Here is a 13,761-nt window from a genome sequence, read left to right on the forward strand (position 1 = left end):
ACGCATGTGTTTGATGATATCTTCATTGAGTCAAAAAATAGAATTTGTGAAATGGTCATAGACTTTTTTTTTGCCATCATAGAGGGACCTTCGAGAATTCAAATGAAGCTACACAAAAAATCATGAACCCTCTAGGATTGATATTTCTCATAGCTAGTAAGTGCACCGAACTTTTAATACATTGACGTCTGGTGAATTTAAAGAGGCGGTGAAAGCCTCCTTATCCTAAGATCATTACAGTCATAAAAATATATGATATGACAGCGGCTGTGTAAGTTGTATTACTTGTTACCTAAGTAGTATTTGTTTCCATCGCAGTATATTCTAAAGTTACTGATTTCTTAAGGCAATGTCCTGTAGAATAGATTGATAATCCACTTTGTAAATTATATTGAATCTAAAAACAAGATAACGAATATGTTTTCTGTAAAATATTTCATCGAAGCCTACGCATTTCAATGTTCATGAGTTGTTTAGTGTTTCAAACCTACTTGAAATTCCAAGCATCTTAACATAACTTTAAAATGCGTTACAATATTTCACAACAATCAGTATCAATGCAATTTTCAATTCATATCATCTCCGCCCATCCCTCAGTATATCTAAATAAATATGAGACGAGAATTTAATTAAAACTGTGCTACGCTATTTAGCTGCCAAGAAAATCTTTTGCAACCCCTCAATATCTGAACATATTTTAGAAATTTTAGCTTATCATCACGGAAAACTGTTTTACAGACATTGCAATTTCGAAAATTTTCAGGTGAGTTAAAAAATTAACGACAGATCCAGGAATCGAACCTGGTATCTAGAGATGCTTTGCCGGAGACTTACTTCACTAGACCACGTAGTCGTCCTGACTACACTGTTTGTGCACCATGTAGACCAAATCGCCAAGTTTGTCGATTGCTTACCCGAAGATACTGCAGTTTCCCAACATAGAGATGTACATGCAAATGTACAAAAGGTACATGCAAATGTACAAAACCTTACAAATAGTAAATAATTTCTTCTCACTACTTCGTTAATGTGATATAGTATTTTTAATCCATACCGAAGATTTTATCACACCAGTAGTACACTAAACAGATAGTTATATCTATGATAAGCGCGTTACGAACGTCGAGCGGGTAGGGCATCTTTTCGTTTTGTCGATTTACGATCGATTACGAATATGCAATACTCTACCGTAAAAAGTTATTTGAATACGAATTTACCTTTCATGCATTGAGCTAAAAAGAGGCAGCATTTTCTGTATCCTACTAATCCGTAGAAAGTTTTTTGAAACGATGCCGCGAGTAATCATATCCGCCAAGCCGATCGAGCTGTTGTCAATTTGAGAATGATTTAGAAGACCCAAATTATAGCCATATGCTTGAATATACGAATGGCCACCTTACGTCTGCGGTTATTACTGATAGTCACGGAGACGATCATGTACTGTTGTACGATCAACCATGTGTCGAACAGGAAATGAAGGATGTCACGAGATTTTTTATTGATGGTACATCAAGAGACGCGGTAGCGACTCGAGAGAAGTACATTTTTTCGACAGCCCGCGACACTCTTACTCCGCACAAATTGCTTATACACAGGACTATATCTATATACAAAAATTTATTTTCCTCATAGCCAATGAATTATAGTCTCGAAAAAAATTCATCAGTGTATATTTTTTATTTTTTTTTTCTCTTTTGATTGAGACAATAACGAAGGCTGTGGCTGTAAGAATGTCGCCGATATAGCTTTATAACATGATCGACTTCGTTTCATTTCATTATTATAGAATTTCGTCGTCATTGCACACTTTTTATTATTATGATTATTTACGCATGGAAATCGTCATGACACCCGGCAACGAGACTGAAGTCAGCCGCACACCGTCGATGCTGCGGAGTTCTTTTAGGGCTACACCAACATGATGATCATAAATATGATGCTGATGGATAATACAGATCGCACGTTCTCTTTTTTTTGCGTGTGTGCGGTGCTCGTAGGTGCGTTAGAACGTACTTGCGCGGGCATACCCACACGGCAAAACGCTCGGCTCACGGACGCATGCACACCACACACCGTCGGCCACGAGCGGCTAACCCCAACGTTCCAACACACACTGGGTGGATCAGGTGTATATATGGGACATTCTATACAAATTCAACATATCCATTCGTTGTCATATGATATAATAATTTATATGAAACATTATATCAATACGATAACGAATCAATATGAAATGTTTGGGCCTCCGGATTTTGTACGTAGGCTCGTAGTGAAAAGAAATATATGAATGAAGATTTAATAGGGAAAATTTAACAAAGCCTCATTCTAATACAAACGAATTTGGTTTTTTTTTTTTAATTGTTATTCATTCCGTTCCATTATCCAAGTAATAAATTGATGAAGCAAAAATTTGTTCAACGGATCTCTAGTAATTTCTTTTATTGCAAATGAAATGAATTCATTGATTTTTCAGAATACGTATGAATTTTTATTTTAGAATTTCCGGCGATTTTGAATATTAAAAGTAGCAATACTTCGCAAAAAGTCGTGAAATAAACCCCAAAAACACCAAAATTGGTATAAAAAACTGAAGACAAGTACATTTACGTCCGTAGCTTTATCTATATCCCCACAAAAAAAATGTATTATGAAACTCTAAAAATGCACTAAAAAAGTGTGTGTCAGCTCCGACGCACGACTGGATTTTACTCCTTACGAACGATAATTATGATATATATCGAATAGAAAAAGAGGGTAAATGAACGCATCTTCCAAAATGATAAGAGAAACAAATATATATCTGTAATTATTCGGATTATTTATATTGCTTCAAAAATTTCAAAATTTTGAGTGCATATTCGTAATAAGTGATCGCAAAAACCCCTGAGTACCGACTTTCGTTTCCGGCAAACGACTTTTTACATTTTCGGTCCGCCATATTGGATCCATCATCTTGAATTTCTAACTTTTGAGTGCGGATTCGTAATTGGCGACTCTGAAAACTTTCGAGTGCCAACTTTCGCTTTCGTCATGCGACTTTTTGCGTTTTGGTCTGCCATATTGGATCCGCCATCTCGAATTTCTAATTTTTGAGTGCAGATTCGTAATTAGCGACCCTGAAAACCCCCGGCTGCCTACTTTCGCTCTCGTCAAACGACTTCTGCGTTTTGGTCCGCCATCTTAAATCCGCCATCTTGAATTTCTAACTTTCAAGTGCGGATTCACAATCATCGACTTCGAAAACCCCTGAGTACGAACTTTCGCTCTTGTCAAACGACTTTTTGCATTTTGGTCCAACATATTGGATCCGCCATCTTGAATTTCTAACTTTTGAGTGCGGATTTGTAATCAGCGACCCTGAAAACCTCCGAGTACCAACTTTCGCTCTCATCAAACGACTTTTTGCGTTTTGGTCCACCATATTGAATCCGCCATCTTGAATTTTTAAATTTTGACTGCGGATTCGTAATCAGCGACCCCAAAAACCCTCGAGTACAAAATCCAAGTTGATAGTAAGTAAGGAGAAATATGTGCCGCTAAGGGTTAATATAAGTAATATAAAATATTATATAAATGTGAAATATGTATATTAAATCATTTAATCAAAAATGATAAAAACACTCAATAAAAGATCTAGTTGTTCGTATTTGAAATGTACATTATTTATAAATGTAAACAATAAGCTTACCAATTAACCGCATACGTGTGTTTTTCGGATTTTTCTTCATTATCATCTAAATCAATTTCTTCCATATTTTCAAATATTTTGGCGTGATAACGTTACGTCTTATAAATTCATACGCAGGCACACAACACACACGTACAAACATACGCACACATTCAACTCTCTTGAGATATATAGTAGTGAACTATACAGTGAGACTACGAAGCACCGCACAAAGAGGAGACCCCGAGTATAGGATACGCTGTGTCATGTATTCCATCTCATTCTTTTGCACGTTCAATATATATGTTTGTCTCTTTCTATAACGCCTCAAGTTTTCGTGTTACACTTGATTTTACTCCTCATATAATTTCCGTACCGGGCCCTATAACTCAAATCGTTTCTTAAGGAGTAAACTCCAAAAAAATATGTATAAAAATTTGAATCAAGTCCGCTCTCATATAATGAAGTATATATAGTCTTCCACATATCCTTTGCAAAAAGTTGTGGAATAAATTGATAACGAAAACGAATTTTCTTGACCTTGCTGAATTGTTGAGTAATATTATTCTTGGATATGCAGATCGTGAACAAAAAAACACTTTTTTGTGTAAACGTTTCAGCCCGGATGGGGGCCCTCCTCAGAACAATTTATTTCAGAACATCTGCACGAACAGAAATTTGAAAATAATGTACAACTTAGTTATAACAAAATTAAATGTGAAAGGTTTAGGTGGATGTTTGTGCTAATATAAATGAGAGGAAGTACCTGATGATGAACTGACACTTTCAAATAACGAAGAAAAGGAACCAACTAGTACGTAGTAAATGCGTGTTAGAATAACCGAGTAAAACACAAATGTTCATTTTTAAAAAACACTACGGCAGCGATACAAAACTCCCAAGCATTCGTCCTGGTTGTTAATTGAATAAAAACACACAACGACAGTTTTAGGTTTTGAGTCTGGAGCACTTTTGGTCGTGTGGAACGTCCAGTGCGTAGTGGGGGGAGACCGATATCAGTCATTATCAGAGCAAGCACAGAGTCAACGGGTTAAATAGAAATCAGGAAATGTAAGAATGTAAAATCGAGAGCAAGCTCAGTCGGTAATAGGTAGTTACGATGGGTGTATCACAGAGGTGTAAATAGTACTCAGATGTTCAATATTTTGTCTTCGATTGACAGAATTGGGATGTGCAACAATATTGCACAATTCTAACAATAACCGATTGTAATACAATAGTTCAACGTCCATAATGCTGGCTTGAGAATAATTGAATGAATGATCAAAATCGATGGCATGCCTAGTCAGTGCAGTATAATTATCCTCATGTTCATGGATATTGCGTTTATGTTCAGTTATCCTGGTGTGTAGTTGCCTACTTGTTTGACCTATGTAGGACATGTTGCATTGGTTACAGGGAATTTTATAGACTACACAAGAACGCATACACGGGGGTAAAGGATCCTTACCAGAGTCAAACATAGAGGATGATCATGTGCACTTTTTCCCACAAATTGGATTTTATACTTAGAGAATATTCTGTTGAGTGACTCAAACAAACCCGCAACGTATGGGATGGAAACAAAGTTTTTTTGATCAACTTGTGCACCAGATGCATAATTGTTGTTGTTAGAACTAATCGACGACAAAATGGAATCGTATTTAACCTGTATATGTTTGTTGAGCAGACGAGTTGGATAGTCATTTCTTCGTAGTACCTGATGAATCAGGTAAAGTCGAATACGAGGATAATTATACTGCACTGACGAGGCATGCCATCGATTTCGACCATTCATTCAATTATTTTCAAGCCAGCATTATTGACGTTGAACCATTGTATTACAACAGGTTATTGTTGGAAATGTGCAATATTGTTGTACATCCCAATTCCGTCAATCAAAGACAAGATATTGAACATCTGAGTACTATTTACACCTCTGTGATACACCCAACGTAACTATCCATTACCGACTGAGCTTGCTCCCGATTTTACCTTCTTAACAAATTCTAGTTTCCATTTAACCCGTTGACTCTGTGTTTGCTCTGATAATGATCGATATCGATCTCCCCCCACTACACACTGGACGTTCCACATATCCAAAAGTGCTCCAGACTCAAACCTAAAACGGTCGCTGTGTGTTTTATTAAATGAACAATAATCATGAATGTTTGGGAGTTACGTATCGCGATCGCAGTGTTTTTTTGTATTTTTTTGTTCGTATTCTATTATTCTAACGCATTCACTACATACTAGTGGTTCCTGTTCTTCGGGAATTGAAAGTGTCATCCCACACTGGGTAATTCCTCTCATTTGTATCTGCATAAACATCCCTGCTTATTATCTAAACCACTTATGTTTAATTCTGTTATAACGGAGTTGTACATTATTCTATTATTTCTGTTCGTGACAGATCTTTTAAATAAAATTGTTCTGAGGAAGGCCCCCATCAGGGCTGAAACGTTAACACAATAAAAAAGTGTTTTGATGTCTCGACCTTCATATCCAAGAATAATATTACTCAGCAAAACAGATACATTTGCAGACAAAGTCAACCACTATTCCACAGCGGAATCCACAAGCTATGCGAAGTCGACTTGTTTCTCCACTCCTCACAATCAGTAACAAAAAATTGCGACGTTAGACTAACATCTTTCGAAGACACATATTGGACGGAACTTTCCGTCACCAACGCTTGGATATTTTCCTCAGCAAAACCAGAAACCGTACACATATTATGTCCGAGCGACCACACCTCGCGAATCGCCATTTCAGGAGCCGGAATATTACGACTAAATAACAAGTGCACCGGTCACACAGGTGAGGTAACACTCTCCACAACTAGGTATTCGACCTCATCGGAAACTCACTCATACATCCCGAACTTTACCCACGATCTGGACCGGATGTACAAAAACCTTAATTTAAATGAAACCACAAATTTATCCTTAATTGCAATCCCCCAACTCCACAAAACCTCGCACATGAATGTATATGCCTTGGCCAATACCGGACTATCGCTGCATGATATCGTAAAACAAGCTACTGACATCAGCACACACCACCGCACACAGCGCTATATGTTTTACATCAAGGACGCTCTTACAGCGGTTTAGGTTTACTATCTCTCGCAACCCTATACTTATTCTACCGTCACTCATGCCTTGGCAAAGTCATTACTCTGTGCATACATTGTAAAGCAAAAAAAACGAACCAGACATTTAGAGCCAGACAAACAGGGTGTGACAATCCAATCGAGCTAAATATTATCCACCCACCTACTTCTTCTGTCCTACCCATTCCCAACGAAGTAGAAACCCATGATGCAGTTCCTTACACACCACCTCCGCTTCCTTTAAACCCACAAGTACTTAAAACCTTACGAAAACCTTATTACAAATAGGCAACTACTATATTGCTACCAAAATCTGCTGTTGCGCTACCAAACAGACATAAGTAAAATATATGCTTGTGTACACTACGGCATTAAAGTGATTGTAATGACGATCTTATACCCTTAGTTTACAATTAGCCCAAAATATATCTACACTCATAACCGATATCATTGTACGAATAGGTAAAACTCTGTATCTCAAAAAAAAAGAAAAAAAAATAGTATTACTTAGGACCCAGCGAATCAAAGAAATCATTGTTGTTTAATTTTAAGTGTACTAACCCGCTTCCATGCGCATTAACCCTAGGCGCCTAGCTTTAAACAACATTATGTAACCATAGTATTATAACTATATGCCTTACGCTCATACGCAATCCAGAATATGAACCATACTATCTCAAACATAAACTTACTATTACAAACACTTATCCTCAAATATCCAATTAATGTTGCTAAACGCATCAATCAATATTCAATCTACATTCATACTGCGACTACATACTTGTAAACACACACCAATTATCATTTTCATATATACGGACAACATATTATATTCAGATTATAAATACCATACACTACCCATAATAAGAAAAATTGTAAAACTAATTTTAAGCACATACTTTAAAATCATGTTTCACATTTCCACCTTCTTGCTTTCCATATTCGGGACCATATCTACCGCTATGCTCCCTCTGACGGGGGGGTTACGTCCAGCATGCCACTTCTCTCTATTTTTCCTACTCGCTAACTCTCCCACAGTTCTTACATTAATCTCATGGTCTCTGTCCTGTCCTCTTATCTTTACGTAGTCTCACGCTATTCACTATCGCGCTTACTCATCAAATTCTATTTCCTACCTTTAGCACCCGTGCGTTTAAAGTCTCTAGCTACACTCCTATTCCAACGCCCGACAACTCCACATCTGGACTTCTTATACATATATCTTTCGCACAGCACAATTCATTCCTACCGGTATCTCAAGTTCTACGCAATAAACATATAATCGATGTATCAAACATACTCAAGTTTATTCAATCCTCATCCTGATTTCCGGTTGACCTGAAACGTGAAAGCGAAGCCAACCTCCTTCCGCTCAGGAGTAAACTCTACTCATGGATGTAACAACGGTTTCAAAAAATCGATTTTATGAAAAACATTTAAAAAAATCTAAAATACTTTTAAGATTAAGATGCCGTTGGACCCAGGTCGAAAAAATAATTATTTTCGCAGATATTGAATATTTTGTGGAGCGGTGCAGCGCTCCACGCTGCGTCGGTCTCAACGCAAAAGTTGAAACAATTTGGGCCGATAATTATCCCCAACGTCTTCAGAACTTTCATGAGGCTTCTCAGGCCATCATTTAACACTAATACCGCGATATCAGTTGCAATATCAATGATTTTTTTGCTTCTGGTGTGAGACAAATTAACAAACCTAAAACTTTGAACGCGTTTTTCTCGAAACGACTTTTTTGAGTGCGGCATGCAGCAAAACTCAAGCAATTTTCATCCGATCAACTTCAAATTTTTACTGTACCAATGAAAATATATTATCTAATGAAGGTAGATGTGTGGGTGTATAATGGACAGACGTGAAAAATCGCGCTACGACTCCCTGGTGTATTACTATTGGCAGATCTCAGCTGCAAGGCGCTTTAAGTGATAGTTTTAGTGGCAAAAAATCAGGCTTCCTTTCGTGATAATCACCGTGGCTCGCAACTACACCTAAAGAGAAAAAATCCAAAATCTCTGCACACAGTTTTCGACAAAGTGAGGTTGGTTTGTCTTTCAGTCCACAATCATGTCGTCTCCTTCTAACAACGGTATCTCTCACTTAGTCTCGGCTGAGCAGGAGACTCCACAGAACACCAACAGAGGGCAGCAGGTTACGACCCCGCTATCTCATGATAATGATAACCGCACTGCCGATAAAACACCCGGCACTAGAGGTCGCAAACCAATGGCACTCACATAGAGTTCACTCAACCTGGACGTCATAGGAAACCCGATTGACCCTACAAACAACAACAACAGAAAGAGGTCTCGAGAAACGGAGGAAGAACATCCGGAAAAAAGAAGACTAGCACTGGACGTCGCTACTATCGCCAGCCTCCGAGAGGGCATAGTTGAAGCCCTATCGGAGAATGTTCAAAAAATAATCGACTCCAAGCTGTCCTTTATTTACAACCTCCAGACGGAAGTTGAAGAAATTAAAAAATCAAACGCCGAGACCATAGCTAAGCTAACAGACACCGTCGCGGCCAACGACGATCGACACTCCCGCAAATTTGACGAACTCAGCGAGAGGATAAATAAGCTCGAGTCAATGTCTCAACAGGGCACACAACTATCTTCGACTTCTGCACAGAATGCTTCAGAACGAAACGTTCGGACTGGTGAGATACAAGCTGCAGTCAAAGCCCACATGGAACAACTCAACAAGAAGCTTGACTCTTTCGACAAACACCACCGACAGTTGAACATCATAATTAAGGGCCTAGCCATACGCGACGTTCCAAGGCAAAGCCTATCAGAGACTGTCGACAAATTCCTGGAAGATAACTTCGGTGTGTCCAGCTGTGTTGAGCAAGCAAGAATCATAGGCAGTTATAACAAGACTGGCTCAGTTATCAAAGCCAGAATCGCTTCAATGAAAACCAAAATGGAGATAATGAGGAAGAAGAGGACACTGGGAGCTCGCAAGATATACATCGAGCATGACCGAACACCGGAAGAGCGAGATGCTGATTACAAACTCAGGCTAGCAGCCAGACAACGTCGCAACGACAAAAGCGGCAGCTTTACAAACGCAAGTTCCATCCCACAGCCACCGACCACCTCCCACTTACCGACTGGTACCCCCCCCCCCCAAGGACTCCAACGACGACTCTCTCACAGGCCACCAACTCTCAATTTCCACTGGACACCCGGATACAGGCTCGCTGTTCTTCAAAAAACGGAAACTGAGGATAGTATTTTGGAACTGTCACGGGTTGGGCAATATAAATAGTTACACACTACTAAGCAAGGCAGATATTTTTTGCATAAATGAAACATGGTGCACTGACAAATCCATTACACTCTCCAAAGAATACAACGGCTTTAATATTATTTGTTCACAGGCTACCAGGATGCATGACGTGGGAAGGGCGAGTGGTGGACTCTTAATGGGCATCAACAAAGCTTTCAAACACGAAGCTCTAGAAACAACTCCCTGGTGGATCATTGTCAGAGTGTCTCTGGAGAACTGGAGCTTTATCCTATGCAATATTTACTTTAGTCCATCTCTGCCACTTCAGCATCTTTTGGATATTCTTCAGTTGACCATAAATGACATACGAATGACTTATCGCGATGAGCTATTAGTGATGGGAGGCGACATTAACGCCCGTGTGGGATTCCAGGGCTCAGTTCATGAAGATGCCCTTCTAGGCTCTTCGTTACACTCAACTCGTTCATCATTAGACACCACTCACACGGCCAGGGGCTCACAACTCATAAACTTCGGCGACATCAATGGACTCATCCTGCTAAACGGGAGAACCCCTAGCGATTACCCCGCCCAGCACAACTTCTGTTCCTCCTCTGGTAAGTCAGTCATAGATCTGGTTTGGGTTGATCTCGCGGGTGCAAATCTTATAGACGACCTGCAGACTATGTCCGAAGCTACCACATCAGATCATTTCCCAGTTGCAGCAACACTCAACTTTCCCATAAAGACGCCGACCTCTCCTTACTCCTCCGACTCTTTCCCCTCCACCGTTAAGCTGAGATGGAACTCACCAGCACAGGAATCCTACACAAACGCCATGCTACTGTCTCAACACTTGGGGATCTCATCTGAGACCTCTACGATTGACTCTATACACACAAACCTCGTCTCGGCAATCATAGAGGCCTCCAAAGAGGCAGGAATGTTAACGCAAAACACGCAAAAAACTGTACAATTAACCACTCACAAACCGTGGTTTGACAAAGACTGTCGAGACGCTAAGAAAAAGCTACATCAAACTCTAAAGCTGGCCAGAGCTGCCAAATTTAATTTATCAGAAACTGAAGAATATCTAAGCCAAAAAAAGAGTTACAAGGAGCTAATCTCCACCAAGCTCAACTCCTACAGGCTCACAGTTGTCCAGAGATTTGCTGACATTAGTAATACTACACAATTTTGGCGCACATATAACAGCTTCAAAAAGCACTCCCACTCGCCCTCTCTACCTCTTGCCACCTGGAGCGAATTTTATAAAAGTGTATTCCCGCCTAGAATTATAGACAACACTACCTATTTTGGAGTCTCAGACCCCATACTAGACACATCAACCACGTATGATGAGATTTGCAGGTCAATTAATGGCATGAAAAATGGTAAGGCACCAGGTCCAGACGCAATCACGGGTGAATTCATAAAAAATTTGCCTTCAAACTGGCTTCTCTACATACAATCGATGTTCAATAAAATCCTCGATACTGAGCACATTCCCAGTGACTGGGCTCAAGTTGCTATGTTCATGTTATTCAAAAAAGGAGACCAGTCGGACCCCGGTAATTACCGAGGTTTGGCTATGATAAATGTTTTAACAAAAGTTTTCACTACGATCTTGAAAAACAGGCTAATAAAATGGATTGATCTGACTGGTGCCTTGCCCGAGGAACAGGCAGGTTTTACTGCCAAAAAAGGCTGCATTGACAATATTTTCTCGCTATTGGCTGCCCTTCAAATAGGACTGAGAAACAAAAAGAGCCGCCTATACGGCCTCTTCGTTGATTTTAGGAGAGCCTTCGACTCCGTGCCACACAGCGCCCTCTGGAGGAAACTCTTCCTCTTGGGTGTCAGTCCAAAAATGATAAGAATCCTGAAGTGCTTGTACGACCAAGCAGAATTACGTGTTAAATCGGAAGGCCGCCTCTCGGGGGCGTTTGAGGTCACGGAGGGGGTTCTACAGGGAGAAATACTCAGTCCTATTTTATTTATTCTATATTTGCACGACATAGTAGATTTCTTTAGGTCTAAAGGTGCACAAGGCATCCAAATCAATAATGTATATGACTTAATAATGCTACTGTACGCCGATGACCTGGTCATACTTGCTAGAACATTCTCTACTCTCAGAAAATCCCTCAGATTTCTTGAGGAATATTGTGCGTGTAATAAACTCACTGTAAACATGGAGAAAACCAAGATCATACACTTTAGGAAAGGTGGCCCAAGGGAAAGAAGGAGCCTCTTTTACAACGGTCAACCAATTGAATGGGCAGACGAGTACGTATACTTGGGAGTGCCGTTTACAAGCTCCACGCTGGGTCTTTCGGCGGCTAAATCAGCTTCACAAAAAGCACATTCCGCCGCCGGGGCAGCGCTCTCGACGCTTGCTAGTATCAAAGCCGAGTCTTGGCACGGTATCACAAAGATTTACGAAGCCATTGTAGCTAGCACGCTCCTATATGCCTCTCATATTTGGGGCTTGCGATACCTAGACACACTTGAAAAGTCCCAACTAAGTTTTTACAAGAGACTCCTCCTTCTCCCAAGCGGTACCCCCAGTGCACCACTAAAACATGAGCTCAATTTATCCTATGTAAAGACCGGGGTGCTGAGATTGGCACTAGGATGGATCGCAAGGATTCTTGAGGTGGACGAACATCGCATTCCTAAAATTTGCTTCAGCAGACTTGTAATTTTAGCAAACAGCTTATCCATCGATCCCAGTTACAACTGGATCTTGCAGATTAAACCCTTGCTGGAACTCGGTAATGCTCCACCAACAATCTGGTTCAGCTCATCCAGTGCTCATTGGAAAAGACTGACCCCCAAAATCCTGCGCTCATTCTCTGCCAGTCTCAGGCGCCTTGATCTAGCTGCCATCACGGAAAAAACTCCTTGTCAAGTGGCGATCCCCCGTCATCTAAATTCGCCTATCGCATCATATCTCAAAGAAAATCCTGTCCATATGGCCAGAGTACTCGCACAGGCAAGACTTGCCAACAATCACTACTTCAGCTTTAGTTTTAAACGCATGTATTACGGTATAAACCCGCAACTTCCATGTTCAATTTGTAACCTACAAGAAAACGAGAACCTGGCGCACATCTTTCTAAGGTGTCCGGTCTACAGACCCTACAGAGAACACTTCATCGCTCCATTATACCCTACTCGCGCTACTGACGATGTCTCCCTGCTCCTCAACATCCTAAATGACCTTAGACCCGCGACAGTAAAAGCCGTTTACTTATTTCTAGCACGCTCAATGAAGCTCAGAGCGTTTTGCTTAAATGGCTAAAGGGAACATCAGCGCTCCCTGTGCAATATTCTACTCGTTTTAACAAAAATACTATCCTCAGCTTACCGCCTAACGAACCAAAGTCATTATATAAATTACATTATATTAAGGAACATTATTATTATTATTATTATTTTTTATATCGTTAACTGATTAAGGTTTATTTAGTTTAGCTAGTTATATTATATAATTTATACGTTCACTTGCACAAGACTGTTTTATCCCATGTATTAGCGAAATTCATGTATATCACCTGCTGTAAGCTTAGCTTTATAAGCAGTTAAACAAATAAATAAAAAAAAATAAAAAAATTATCTAATGAACTACATAGGATTTTTTCGATGTCTCAATAATAATAAATGTTATAGCATGTTTCGACGAGAAATTTTGCTCAAAAATCATGCATTAATTTCAAAAGCGTGC

General features: G+C 39.8%; 1 protein-coding gene across 6 annotated transcripts in view; it reads right to left on the bottom strand.

The window, feature by feature from the left end:
• LOC124177821 (two pore potassium channel protein sup-9) overlaps nucleotides 1-13,761 on the bottom strand; it is an 854,038-nt gene that overhangs the window by 353,582 nt on the left and 486,695 nt on the right. The window contains exon 1 of one of the 6 annotated variants that reach the window (XM_046561296.1): nucleotides 3,689-3,709. The exons of the other annotated variants lie outside the window; for them this stretch is intronic. The gene's annotated coding sequence lies outside the window, so the exon portion shown is untranslated. Of the gene's footprint in view, nucleotides 1-3,688; nucleotides 3,710-13,761 lie in introns of those variants that run through there. 6 annotated transcript variants of the gene reach the window in all.

The sequence above is a fragment of the Neodiprion fabricii genome, chromosome 1, assembly GCF_021155785.1.
Source record: "Neodiprion fabricii isolate iyNeoFabr1 chromosome 1, iyNeoFabr1.1, whole genome shotgun sequence".
NCBI classification, from domain to species: Eukaryota; Metazoa; Arthropoda; class Insecta; order Hymenoptera; family Diprionidae; genus Neodiprion; species Neodiprion fabricii.